This window comes from Rutilus rutilus (assembly GCF_951802725.1).
Source record: "Rutilus rutilus genome assembly, chromosome: 5".
Taxonomy (NCBI): Eukaryota; Metazoa; Chordata; class Actinopteri; order Cypriniformes; family Leuciscidae; genus Rutilus; species Rutilus rutilus.
Window position 1 is genome coordinate 44348400 of NC_140213.1, and position 14331 is coordinate 44362730.

The 14331-nt window shown below is 39.6% G+C and overlaps 1 protein-coding gene across 3 annotated transcripts in view; it reads left to right on the forward strand.

Moving 5' to 3' along the window:
• Window positions 1–510: 510 nt before the first annotated feature.
• b3gat1a (beta-1,3-glucuronyltransferase 1 (glucuronosyltransferase P) a) overlaps window positions 511–14331 on the forward strand; it is a 99806-nt gene continuing 85985 nt past the window's right edge. For 2 of the 3 annotated variants that reach the window (XM_084409906.1, XM_084409907.1), the window contains exon 1: window positions 517–1032. The gene's annotated coding sequence lies outside the window, so the exon portion shown is untranslated. Of the gene's footprint in view, window positions 1033–14331 lie in introns of all 3 variants that reach the window. The other variant, XM_084409908.1, reaches the window with a different exon arrangement.

Here is a 14331-nt window from a genome sequence, read left to right on the forward strand (position 1 = left end):
CTTTCAGGGCCTGTTTTGTGCGTATGCAACGGTTCTAAATGAGGTCCCTGGTCTGTACAGATACTATCCCTATACTTAACATCGCACATCCTGCAATGTGACTAACGTGGATGCATATATTGCGATATCGATGCTAAAAAGATATATCGTGCAGCCCTATTCCAAAGTCATACAGGTTTGTAATATGAGGGTGAGTAAATTATGACAGATTTTTCATTACTGGGCAAACTATCCCTTTAAATAGTGGCGCAATTATCGCTATTATTATCTCACATATTTAAAATTTGTGTGTACTTCACTATTGGTGTTAATTCAAAGAACAGCAGTGACAGTCTTTATGTATAAAGTAAGATTTGTCTTATGTACAATGACAAGAGGAAATATTCGACAATATATGTTGCACAGCACCACTAACATCCAATCAATCCGTCTACAAACCTCTTGTTCCCCTCTCTCTCTCTCCCCCTCCTTCCCTCACAGCCCACCCTGCTCTGAGCCATAATGGTACATGCCATTAGTGAGCACATCTTGAGCAAGGAGGGGGTCTCTGCTCGCCGGAGAGCCTACGTTAGAGCCACATAAACACATTCACAGATGTGTCTCCATGCGTTCTGACAGACCGACTGAGCCAAGACCGCCACGCTGAATGAAGACGGAGAAATCAGGGGGAGAGACGGAGAACAACCACCAAGCAAATTACCACACCATTACTGCGGGGTCTTGCCCACATCCCTCTCTCTCTCTCTCAGATCGTGGGCTTGAGTGAGAGCACGTCTGACAGGGAAGAGAGGAAAACAGGAGAGATCTACCGGCAGATTCATCCTCAAGGCTCTCAATTACAGCCCGTTTCCACTTTAATCCAGAAGCCACAGCACAGACTATACAGGGATGCTCTGACCAAAAACAAAGAAGAGAAGAGGAGAAAAAGAAATCACGAGAGACACACAAAGACGGAGAGTGAGAGATGGAGGGATTTTTTTCATGAATGAAGCATGCAGCAGCATGTGGTGGAAATAGCAGCGTCTGCGTAAGGTAAGACAAACCTTCTTTGTGTAAATCTGTGATAAAGCACGAAAACAAAGATGCTCAAATGTTCTGCGTTGACGAGCAACGACTGAGGCTGAGACCGCCGCTTCTCCATCACGACTGAGAGACGGCTGTGTGGATGAGCCCTGGAGAATAAGCCATGCATATGTTAAGATATACACAGAGATGAGCTTGTGACAGCGACCTGAGGCAAGCCTGAAGAAGAGAATCACTCATAATCCGTACAGAGCTCAAAGAGCACTGTGGTGTCGGCTAGAAGGATTCAGTCACTGGCCGGGAACCTTGGGAAACAGTCGTGTTTGTGTATATATATATATTCATCATGAGTCTACGCACAGTATCTGTTTTGCTTCTGTTGGATATCTTGACAGTAATGCAGCATAGACTTAAAATGCAGTCATTTTAACATATTTTGAAACTCACCACTCTTAGGATATTAAGTCCAGGTCATCTGCAGATAGTTATATTCGGTTGCATTTAGATCAAATAAGTGTCAGTTTCATATGCATTTCATATCTGCACTCCAATGATAACCGCGCAAGTATCATAACAGAAGTGCCAACACTACTAAGGCTACGCAGCACTGCTATTGCTAATCTACACCTGGGTATTAGTGTTCAGTCATTAACAGCTTAGTTTAGGGCCCCTCCCCCCACCTGACCCAGTGTCAAAACAACCCCGCATGCTGGGAAAAAAAAACCCCGGGAACAATGCATGGCCGGTGCTTAGCAAAAGTGTGATGCTAATTAAACTGAGAAAGCTTTTACAAATCTCTGTGCCATCAATGCTCTCTTTTATTGTGTTGAGCCCAACTCTGCCAGCTGCTGAAGCAATAACAACCATAGCTAAATATGTAAATCATTACATAAGAGCAGGAACGGTGCCGCTCCAGGGCAGGACTATGAAGCCATTAGCAGAGATGTGTAAGCGATGTTATCAGAAAGTACGTCTCTATGAGGCTGCGTCTGGGATGGAGTCGAGGAACTGGCATTTCAGCAAATTGGGCAACTCTTACTGGAAAGTTTAGCTCAAATGAGCCTGTTGCGACTTCAGAGAGGACTAGGAGAACAATTAACAACTGTGAGACGAGAACAAACAAGTTAAAGAACGGCAAAATTAATCTTATTGGTTTATGGAGAACTACAAACTCTAGAGCAAAATCTTGGATGGTGATGATGTCCTGTCTTTTACTGTTATGAACAACATGAAACGACATTCGCAACCCTTTTCACTTCCTTAATATGATGTATTCCCTAGTGAAACAGGATTTTCAATGGGAGAAATGGGGCACGACTTGATTTTATTGAATTGGAAATTGATTGGATCGTTAAAGCAGGCGGCACACCAGATTGGAGACTGAGTTTGCAGTGATTGTTTGATGACTTTTTCCATCTTGAAACACCACTGGCAGCCGCTTTTGAACAGGCTTTTTGATTGAGACGTGTAGGATCTCTTTATTATATCCACAATCTCTATTGCATTGATGCTAACCAGCATTAAATGAATGAGAGCTGAAGCCTAGTCTCAGACTAAAGCCCTATTCGCACGGGATTAGTATTACCCCTGGACCTCTGAAATAAAGAAATTACCCCTTGACGTCTGTGTTTTTGGTGGCTCATTCACACGGGCAAATAAATGTTCGTAATTCCCTCGAGTTTACGGACTTTACAGCGTGCGCCCACCCATTCACACTTCACTAGCTGAACGTGCTGAAACGAAGATCGCGCTGCAGTATTGCAATTCAAAAAAAGAACTTACTTAAAACCAATTTATTAGAGAAATATATTATATATATTATAGAATATCATATTATTGTATAAATATATAATATATCTTCTTTTTCTTTTATTCTTTGTCCATATTTACAACAAGCCTGCCTGAAGAAGGTATTACAAATACCGAAACGTCGCGATACGCTTGTTTTTCTATTCATTTTTATTTGGTTTATTTCATTTTATATCATTTTTTACTCTTTCACACTTTGATTTCTTGAGATACTTACAGGATGGACGTCTTTAGAGGCCGTGTGAGACAAAGAAATGCTCCACGATACAGACTACTAAGTTACACTACCACAAAAAGCGTCCAAACTTTCCAAAAGAGCTTACCACGTTGCGCCAAAATGCTTAATTTGACGTTTCCATGACAACGGTCCGAGTTGAGCTTTCCGGATCACGTCTTTACTGTAGTTTGTTTTCTCTTTTGCAGCACTTCATAGTTTTTATTGGAGAAAAACTATAATCGGATTGGAGTAGAGCATATCGAGAGATTTTATTGTTAATATAGTTTTAGTACAGACGTAAAATGGACTGTTAAACGGCCCATAATGGTTATTACGTTCTTTGGGAAACGATAGGTTCACAGAAAAACAGCCCAAATCACAGACATGGGGATTCGCACAGGACTGGTATTATCAGAGGACCCCTGTGTTGGCCGAAATACGGTAGGTCATTTTCGGGGGAATTTTTACAGACATGGCAGATTCGCACGGGATAAAAATCACAGACGACCTCTGCGATTATTACAAATTACCGGAGGTCCCTAGGTAATACTAATCCCGTGCGAATAGGGCTTAAAATGCATGTTTGAGCTGTTTTAACTGAAAGCAGCTTGAATTGCCATATCTTAAAGTCCCCCAGTTGACTGGATTGGTTATAACATGTTTGTGACGTAGAGAACAGGGGTGATTTCAAACCGCGTGTTTGAGACTGTCTCGCACAGGATTAGTATTACTTGGTGACCTCTAGTCATTTGTAGGTTTTCTGTGATCTTAATCCCGTGCGAATCAGCCATGTCTGTAATTTGTGAAGTAAAAATGTTTCGCCATATTTCGCCGCACATCGAGGTCCTTTGATCATATTAGTCCCATGCGAATCGGCATCTCTGTGATTTGGCCAGGATTTGGCAGGGTCGTATATATATAATTTTTTCAAGGTTTTTGTTTCCTGTGCACTTTCACGAAGAATGGAGGCATTTTGGGTGCTGGGTCATATCGCTATACACCATACAACTATACAATGTGCAGAAAGAGAAAGCTGAAAACTATCAGAAGAGCGAAAACAAAAAGAATGATTAGATGGAGATGGATGACATGTATAGCAGCGTGCGGTAAAGAACAATCTTCTGTTTATGATATATCATACAGCAAGACATTTCCAAGCAATAGCCTATCCAAAATACGCAAAGCCTTGACATCATATCCGGTTGATAAGTCAGTAAATTCGAGGTAAATCATAGGCTTTGTTTATCCCATGCGAATGCACCACACGAAATTCAGATGTGTGTGGGGTGGGGGTAATTTCTAAATCACACGAGGTCCCCAGATAATATTAATCCCGTGCGAATAGAGCTTTTGGCTCACTGCAGTTTTAAGGAGAAAATACTCAGCAATGGTGTCGACTGATGAATTTGCACATGGTTTGTCTTAAAGCATATGAAAAACACCACATAGGCACATAAACATTAAAAACGTGATTTTCACCACAGGGGGTCTTTAAAACATGTCACTGCCATTGTTTTGTCTCAAGAATAATGTTTTTTTCCAAGGCACGTTTATAAAAGCCACTGTACTTAAATGTCCCAATTGAATTTAAGGCCTAATCCTGGCTTAATCTAAGCCCTGTCTGTGAAACCAGGCCTATATATAATAAGCTATGCTACCTGGTGAACTTTGCTGTTCTTTCTCTCTCTCAAGAGGGCTCTCAACCCACTCAAACATTTTTAGCCAGCGCTCTGCTTTGTGGTGTCAGCACATAACACTGGTGGCTTTATTTCACCTTCAACAATAAAGACTCACAAACAGAATATGTATACTATATATTCAGCACAGTAAGCTATAAAAGCCCTGAATGACCTGCCGTAACTCGTGTGATCACAGAGCGCTCGAAAGGACCGAGGGGACAGAAGCAAAGAATACAAGCCAACAATATCATGCAACTCCTCAGATAAATCAGTGGGGTTGCAGGGAATTCTGGATTAGGCAGATCTCAAAAATATTTTGAAGTCCCTGTGGGTAAAATTCACTGCGTTTCTGCTAAAAACAGTTCTGACGTTGGCATTTGAAAACACACTAGGCCGGGGCGGCTTGCTGTAGGCACTCTTGCTTTCCCTCACACACTCTCTCGCTCACATGTGAACAATTTGTTCATGTATAGCAGACAAGCACTCTGATTCAAACTGCAAGTGTTATGTCCCATTTTGCCTGCTTTCACATGGGAACCCACACTGTTTTCACATGTGTCACACAGGCTAGGTTAGTCTAAGCTCTCAAAAGACTGTAAAGCGATTCACAACGCCATCTGAATCTCCATGCCATGAATATTAACCAGCACAATTGTTCCCTGAGTGACGCTACCATGGCCGCATTATTCATTCATCGCCACAGAGAGTAACACACCGCTACGGCCAGATCAGATCTTTACCAGCTCGCGGTGCCCGGAGTGGAGCGCTAACACCCATAGCTCTTTCTCAATGGATGGATAATGAACAGCTGAGAAACAGAATAAGAACAGAGGAAGAGCGGAAAAGACAGATTGCCAGGCCTCAGGCTGGGCTGTTATTCTGCCTTCTTGAATTCGGCACCGCGGGGCTTTGAGCTTGTGTTTGGCTGCCATCTCTGGCCCACTTTAGTTGTGCAGCCGTAGACACACACACAAACACACTCCCCATTACAGAAGCGTAACACCCCAAGGGACAGCAGCTGTTACCCCCGGAAGAGCTCGGCTCATAGTAGCAGAAGAGCTAAGAAGCTAAAGTGAGGGTGCCAGGCCATATTTCCTCAGAAGGGTCCATGTGCCAAACAACTTCATCCATCCATTCATACCGCATGTGGCTCACCTTTTTCTTAATGATGTCTGGCGGCTGTACAGAAATGGTATAATCCTATTATGCAGACTCCTGATATGCTTGTGAGGAGAAGGTACACTTCACTGAGCGCCATCATAAGATGATTGACAAGCATTCTCGACTCTTTTCTGAAGCACACGGGTGGCAGAGGTCCAGGACCATGCTGTTCACACACGCCTCACATGTGTTTGACAAAAGCAAATGGCCTATTCAGTTTTGGAGGAAAGAGACATAACAAAAGCGATGTTTTTTATTGTAATAGTCTACCGTTGCTTGTGTTAAAGGGATTGCTGACCCAAAAAATGAACATTCTGACATCATATACTCTCCTTAATGGTGTTCAAAACCTTTCTTTTGTGAAATATATAAAAAAAAAAGAAGCTATTTTAATGAATGTTTTTGTGAATACAACCAAAGTCCCTTTAAGGCAAGTCATTTCACTCAGAGTCCATCAGAAACAGCAATTTCAGTCATGCAAGTAAACATTCAATTCTCCAAAGCTGTTCACCAAGCTTACAATTAAATTTCATTCATGCTGTTTCTTATGCTCAAACAGTGTTAAAAAAACAACATATTTTTCAGGCTAAATCCACCAATGTGTGTGTGTGCAGTACAAAGAACGCATCTCAAAATACTATCTGTTTCTATCACAACCGGATCTTTTAAAGGCAGCTGCAGTGACGCGATTACTTTCAGTGATTGGCTCTTTTATTTAGAAGGCGGGATTAATTAAGTTGATTAAGTGCACCATCTTTGTATATCTAAAGTCTTTCAAAATATCTTCACTGTGTTCCACAGGAAAAAAAAAAAAAGTCACAGAGGTTTGGAATGACCATCAGATTACATGTCATTATGCAAATGTAATGGTTTTTCATAGAGATTTTGAAAATTAAATGTTTTCTTTCCATTTTTTTTCTGTGATTAATCGCAATTAAAAAACACTTACATTTTTATAGGTTTATATCAGTTTATATATTTTAAAATGTAACAATTTCATAGTTAATCTACAAATGAATGTAGAGACAAAATAAAGGCCAGTGTCACTGATACTAATACAGCTATTGATGTCTGGATGAATATATATGTGACCCTGGATCACAAAACCAGTCGCACGGGTATATTTGTGGCAATAGCCAGCAATACATTGTGTGGGTCAAAATTATCGGTTTTTCTTTTATGACGAAAATCATTAGGATATTAAGTAAAGATCATGGTCCATGAAGATATTTTGTACATTTCCTACCGTAAATATATAAAACATGTATTTTTGTGAGTGAATGCAGCACAATCGCGAACATAAATGAACAACTTTAAAGGCGATTTTCCCAATGTTTTGATTTTTTTGCACCCTCAGATTCCAGATTTTCAAATAGTTGTATCTCGGCCAAATATTGTCATATTCTAACAAACCACACATCAATTGAAAACTTATTTATCCAGCTTTCATATGATGCATAAATCTCAATTTCATGAAATTTACCCATGTGACTGGTTTTGTGGTCCAGGGTCACACACACACAGACACACATATATATATATATATATATATATATATATATAAAGCTTTAACATGTTTTGAGGGCCTGAAAACACAAACTTTTAAAAAACAGGTTTCAAAGTGCAAGTTTTGAAACCGATACCATTATAGTCTGTGTAAACTACAAAAAAAGTGAATTTGTGAGACCGGTGACATAACGCATTGTGTATTACGTGTTCAGTCTATAGGTGCACAGTGTTCCTTTACAAAGCGACATCCCCAACTACTGGCCTTGCAGCAGAATACAGCGTTTGTAGTCGTTTTTCGAGGCTACATGTCAACGGGGATCGTTTTAACAACGGTGTCGTCTTCCTTTCCCTTTTCGTGTAAACGTACCCTCAGTCAGGAGCAGCTCATACAGGTCATGTTCTTGCTAGCTGTAATGGAACGGAACAGACACTCTTATAGCAGTTCAGTCTGAAGAAATAGAAATAAGTAACGGCCTAAGATTTCTGTCTGACGAATATGTACTATAAACAAAATAAATAAAAATGTACGTAATCTGCTAACATTCACAGCGTGATCTTGCTGTCTTTTACAGAGTGGGGAAATATCCTGTCTACTCTCATTCTCTTACTGCTGAAAAGTCTGAACATATAAATGTCTATAAAGACACTGTGTACTTTACAGTGTACTTGAGGAGAATGCAAAAGGAGCAGCAAGAGCCATGAGGGGATAATAAGCAAATGACCTTTAAAAACAATAAAGTCTCCCTTTAGTAAATCTAATTCAGCTAAGTATCTGTCGGCCGTGCCCGTCCTCTGGAACAGCAGTAACACACATCGAGTCCCTCCTGTCTGGCATCAGACCCCGGTCCCTCAACAGCAGCTGCTGCGCTCACGATATGAGCACTGTGAAACATCTGAGACCAATCAGATTTTCTAATCCTGTGCATTCACTATAAAGTGACCGTGACCGTTTCATCTCTGGACACCAAGTGCATTCATATTTAATTTGAGTCTTCAATAATGTCCTTCTTACAGTGTGAAACAGGATTGATACAGCAGAGCATCTGGCCTTAATGATTTGGCTTCTGTTTGGGGAATTCAGACCGTCGCACAGACAGTCGGATCGACAGACGGTAATTAACAGAACATTGTATTGTACTCTTTAGACAGACCTGTGGTAAAAATAAAACACTATGTCAGCAGCTTTCTTACCTGTACGCGGCGGCATTTTGATTGGGCGGAACTGAGTTTATTTAAGTTTTCCCCTCCGTTTGGCTTAAAGCACTAGCTGCGTTTACATGGACCCTTATAATCGGATTGACGGATTAATCGGACTGAAAAACTTTCATGTAAACACCTTGATTGAAAGGGGTGGTTTATCTCGTTTTGTAATCCGATCGAGAGAACATGTAAACACTTGATCGGATTGAAAACCGAAACTGAAAGGACTGCGCATGTGCAATGACGTTGAAATAGCGTAATGACGTACGACGCGCGGAACGAGCTGTTCTTCCTGTTGAATAAAGTGTCATATAAATGAGTGTCCCGTCATTATAAACTTCTCCTTTCACTGTGAAGTGGAGCAGGACAACGTCCCACCAGTCCTTGTTTCGGATTCTCATCCACAGACGACTGGTTTGGGCATTTTTACTTCGTGATGATATCGTATATTTGTATAAGCTCATTGTCTCCAAATCATGACCAGAGACGGATACACATTAAGGCTGCTGTTTAAAACAAATAAAGAACCAATGTAGCAGAATAGTTATGCGATGTAATATATCTAAACTCTGTGTATTTGCGCAGTGTGCGCATGTCAAAAATCATTTCCGATTTTAAAGGGGTGGTAAAATGCCCTTTTCACAAGATGTAAAATATATCTATGATGTCCCCAGAGTGTGTGTGTGAAGTTTTAGCGCAAAATACCCCACAGATATTTTTATATAGCAAGTTAAAGTTACCTACTGAGGGTTTGCAAAAACACACCGTTTTGTGCCTGGACCTTTAAATGCAAATGAGCTGCTGCAGAGGGCGGGGTTTCAAGAGCTCCAAGTTAGCAGCTCAAGCAGACACACTAAAATGACAGAAACTGTTCTGCCTTTAATGTTAAAATGGAGTCAGACAAAGATGGAGAGACTCAAGAAGAAGTGACAACATGTGTAGAATGCAACAGGACGTCTCTGAATGGTTAGTTGATGAATTTATGTTGCTGATGTGGAGTTAACTATCTTCAATTAAGATATTCTGCCATGATAAATCTATAAATCGCTCATATAGGAACTGTTGTGAGATGCACACAGAGTGACTTTCTATTGCATGTGAAAAGATGGATGCTAAAGTTTGAGCTGACTCACAAATGTACTCTTATACAACAACTTTTCCTCTTCTCAACATGGACTGAGTGTTCCCGGGGGCGGGGTTTATGTAAATTCTAGGGTTAGTGATGTCACTAACCCGGGAGGAATGTCGTGTAGTCCCAACCAGCCGTTTGTTGTAGTCCTTCTCTTTAAAAGCAGATATCTTCCTTTGCTTTGAACTTTGAGTATTGTAACTTTGCAGATGTTGTTTATGCTCAAACAGCAACATTACACACTAACTAAAGTTAGAAAAGTGAAATCATAATCAACCACCCCTTTAAGCCTGTGACACATCGACCCGATTACTTCTGCCATTTATTGTTCATGTAAACACCGTGTTCGGATTCATCAATCGGATTGATTTCATTCTGATTGAAACATAAGGTGTCCATGTAAACGTAGCTACTGTTCATCCAGTTTGAAATGTTGACTACAAACAGGTGTTTCTCAGATTTTTCGTTGCGGACTTCTCTCCGGTCTTTACAGCTTTTATCCACTGCCTGAAACGCACTGGATCCTTCACTGGAAACTGAAAGTAACTCACTCCCGCTAAACGTTTACTCTTTGAAGTCTTGCACCCGGGAACAATACAAGTCGACACCATTATGACTAAAGGTTTGCTAAGAAGTATTTCCTACTAAAGCAAGGCGCTATTTGACTGGTAATTGTATCCATAGCAGACTGGTGGGAGTGGCCTTGGACGGCAACATGCCCAGTGCATTATGGGTGTTGTAGTTTTCCTACCTATTTGACAAAATGGAAGACAAAAGCCTTTTTTTCTGTTTTCTCTAGTCAGGCAGCACCGAATTAAAAGAAATAAAAATCACCTTTCTACTATATATGCAGCAAAGTTTAATTGAAAGCCCATTGTTGTTTGTCACATTAATTTGGTTGGCCTCTTGCAATATATGACTTGTATTGCATGTAATTATGTTAATTAATAATAATAATATTATTATAGTCACTAAAGATTTCATTTGATCAAAATGTATTCTGAATAAAATATTTTCTCATTATCCTTGTGAGATGTAATTAACTTAAAAACGAACAAAAAATGTAAATAATATGCAATTTTTTTTTTGCATTGCTTTGATTAATCATGGTCTTAGGAGTGCCATCAGTAATGCTTGCTAATTAACATTTGTTATATTTTCTCATCTCTGTACAGTTTAACTATATAACAATGCGTATCGTTCTTTCAGTATTCATGACTGTGCAGCAGCACCACTTGAACTGCAGAAAGAGGTTTTGTGTTTGTCATCAGGTTGCTTGTTGTAGTGTTTCCTCTGATGACCTGCTAGTTAAAGTAGTTACAGAGAGCCTCTTTAAAGCTATTGTGTGCTGTCAAGCATGCTGTTAGGAATCACTGCTCATCTTTTGTGTGATAATCTGGCTCGAACATTGCGGATCGCATCAACATCAACAGGCATGCCGATGCGACACCGTGCTGCTTTCAGCCGTTCTTGCTGAGCAGGACTCATGACCTGTAACAGACCTTGCATGTATCTGACAGATAAACTGATGAAACCAGATAGTATTTAGTACGATTTAACAGGATATTAAACCAGAGTGGAAACATTGCTTCATCAATAAGACGACACTATATTCTTGCCTGGGGCTTTAATTATCAGGTTAAAAATGGTCAACCTCAGCCTCGTAAGCCTTGAATTAAATCACGCTCTTTCACTTTTAGGGACTCAATTACCATATGAGCTACTCAAATGTGAATATGTAAAGAGAAAAAGAAAATTGTATGCATTATGAATAACCCATGGGTAAATTGCTCTTTAATGCAGGTTAAACAAGCTCTATATGTGCTTGCCAAAAATGATCCGGTTGTGGTCACTGTAATTTTCAACCTAGGCTATTGGAAAACCGTCACTGGGGTCACTTCGAAACCTTTAAATGAGACTTCATACGAATTAGAGACCAATTTACCAAACCATAAAACAAGTTATAGATTGCCTTGAGATTGTACTAAAATCTGTCTATCTGTCTATCTCAACAAGCCTTGTAAAAGGGTGCCACCTCCAAAATATTCACTGACCTGGAACGCATAGCAACAGTTACTATGTGTCTCTGCTTTGTAATGTCAGTAAAGATGGAGGTTCATAAAATCTTTAAACAATACAGACCAAACTACGATATGACTAAATATTAGAGTATTTTTTCTGTCTCTTTTCCATTATTGCACAGGTTAAACTCAAGAGATTAAAGCAGAACTGCAGCAACTTCATCTCCACAGCTGGCTATTGATTTCATAGAGTGAGATGTGATTTCGAGACTTTTTATTTAATTTTTTGATTTGTTCAAATCCACTTGCCCTCTTTCATCAGACTTTTCTTGGTGTCTAGTGTCCAGTCTCTGGAAAGCAAGGACACATGTGCTTTTGAAATGGCTATTGCAGCTTAATGAATGTCGGGAGAAATCCCATTAAGGTCCATCAGTTGCACAAATTATGTTTACAAAGGAGGATTGAGCAGCTGGTGGTCATTGTTCTACCGAGAAGTGGGCCACTATTGCTGGAGAACGAAGGGATTTGAAAACAAAGCGCTGCGTTTGAACAAAAAATATGTTTGTACGTCAAACCACACAATAATCTTGACCACGTGTGAACGTGCCGCTCTCTCGGCTGGACAGTTTTAACAAAGTTGGCCAAGACCAGTTGATGATCTTACAAAATGATTTGACAGAATTCGTTGACTGAAAGGCTCCATGTGATTTAATGGCGAGGGCTTTGACGCTGTTCAATTATTCCATAAATGCTAAATGGGATAAACAGAAACTCAATCGATTTGTTCACAGTGAAAACATGTCAGCGGGATTTCTGAGGTAAAAGCACCTGGTTTATCGACAATGTCGAAGTGTACTAAACTAATCCTCCTATGTCTTTGGTAGAATACTGTGCTGTTATTGACATGCCAATGTTCGGTGTTAAAGACAGCTTGGGGATTCCCTGCTTTTTCCAATGGTCCAATGCTTTTTACACCACTGCAGTCATGCTAAATGAGCTACAAAACCCGACTCTGACTAGAGGGAATAACAAAACAAGGACCCAGCACTTCGTCTAGCAACAAAGAGAATGGCTGATATTCTTTCTCTCCCACCGCAGTCTATCTAGAGTCTTTGTATTTAGGGAGAAAAAGCTTGTGAGGCTTGAAAATGCCAATTTGTTTCTTAGTCATCCTCCCATCGTGAGCCTACTGCGATCCTCGTAGGTAATGAGTCTGGTGTGCCAACTATTTGCATAGCCAATTAAACCTCCCTGCCTTCAATAGGGGCACTTTAAGAGGATAATCAGGGCTGGATGGGAGGCTGAGACGGGAAGCATGACTCATTTTAGACTTTTGGGTGACTGAGAGTCAAAAAGTAGCTCGGATTTTGGATTAACAAGCCAGCAGTGTTTTCTCGCGTGGGAGAGGGAATTGAGCTATACATTTTTTTCTTTTTTTTTTTATAATACAGAGAACGCAAGGATGTTTTAGCATTCATAATCAGATTAGTCATTGTCAGAATCATCGAAACAATTGCGAGTGATCAGATTAATCGAGAAGTCGGAAGTATAGGACCGAAATAAGTTCTTATTCATCACGCCAGACAGTATGTAGTATGAAATGTCATGCCTCATTCACAGTAGAATCAATACATGTGCAAATGGCTTCATATCAGGTTTGATTATTCAGGTCATTTTAGTCATTACGAGTGACGTTGCTCATTTGACCCACAGCCACATCAGCAAATTATATATGAGCTGTTTCACTCTCTTAGTCCTGAGAGTGATGTGCCATATAAGGCACACATGTTAACAAGCTTTTACAACATTGACTTTACTGATTTTCCCATATCTCCTTTGCTTCCCTTAACTGTACTGCTATAGATGAATATTCATGAATGGTAAGCTATAAAAAAAAATTCCCTCATTTGTATGTCATGGTGATAAGGGGTCAACTTCAAGCACGTTTTTTTATTATTATTAAAAAGAACAGATTATTTTAAAATAAAGATCAAATTTGACCATGCCTTCATTATTTATTTTTGCTACTTGTCATTTATTTTGTTTTTTTACATAAATACTTTATATTTTTTTTACTTAAATCCATCGAAATAAGAATTATGACATCTTTAAAACTATTATAATATAAACACATTTTTTTTATATTTAGTATATAATTTTGTCAAATTATACAAAAAAAAGTTAAATGGATTATTTATATATATATATATATATATATATATATATATATATATATATATATATATATTTATATATTACTGTGTTTATTTTGGATCTGGACAATCTTGACAATCTCAAATTATATAAATTGTTTTGACAGAATTCACCTGTTGTTCACACACACACACACACACACACACACACACACACACACACACACACACACACACACACACACACACACACACACACACACACACACACACACACACACGCACACACATCTTTGTGGGGACTCTCCATAGACGTAATGGTTTTTATACTGTACAAACTGAAAACAGAAAACTTTCTGCATTTTTACATTTTCAAAAAAATATAATTTAGTATGTTTATTAACCCATTTCCCTCGTGGGGACCGCTGGC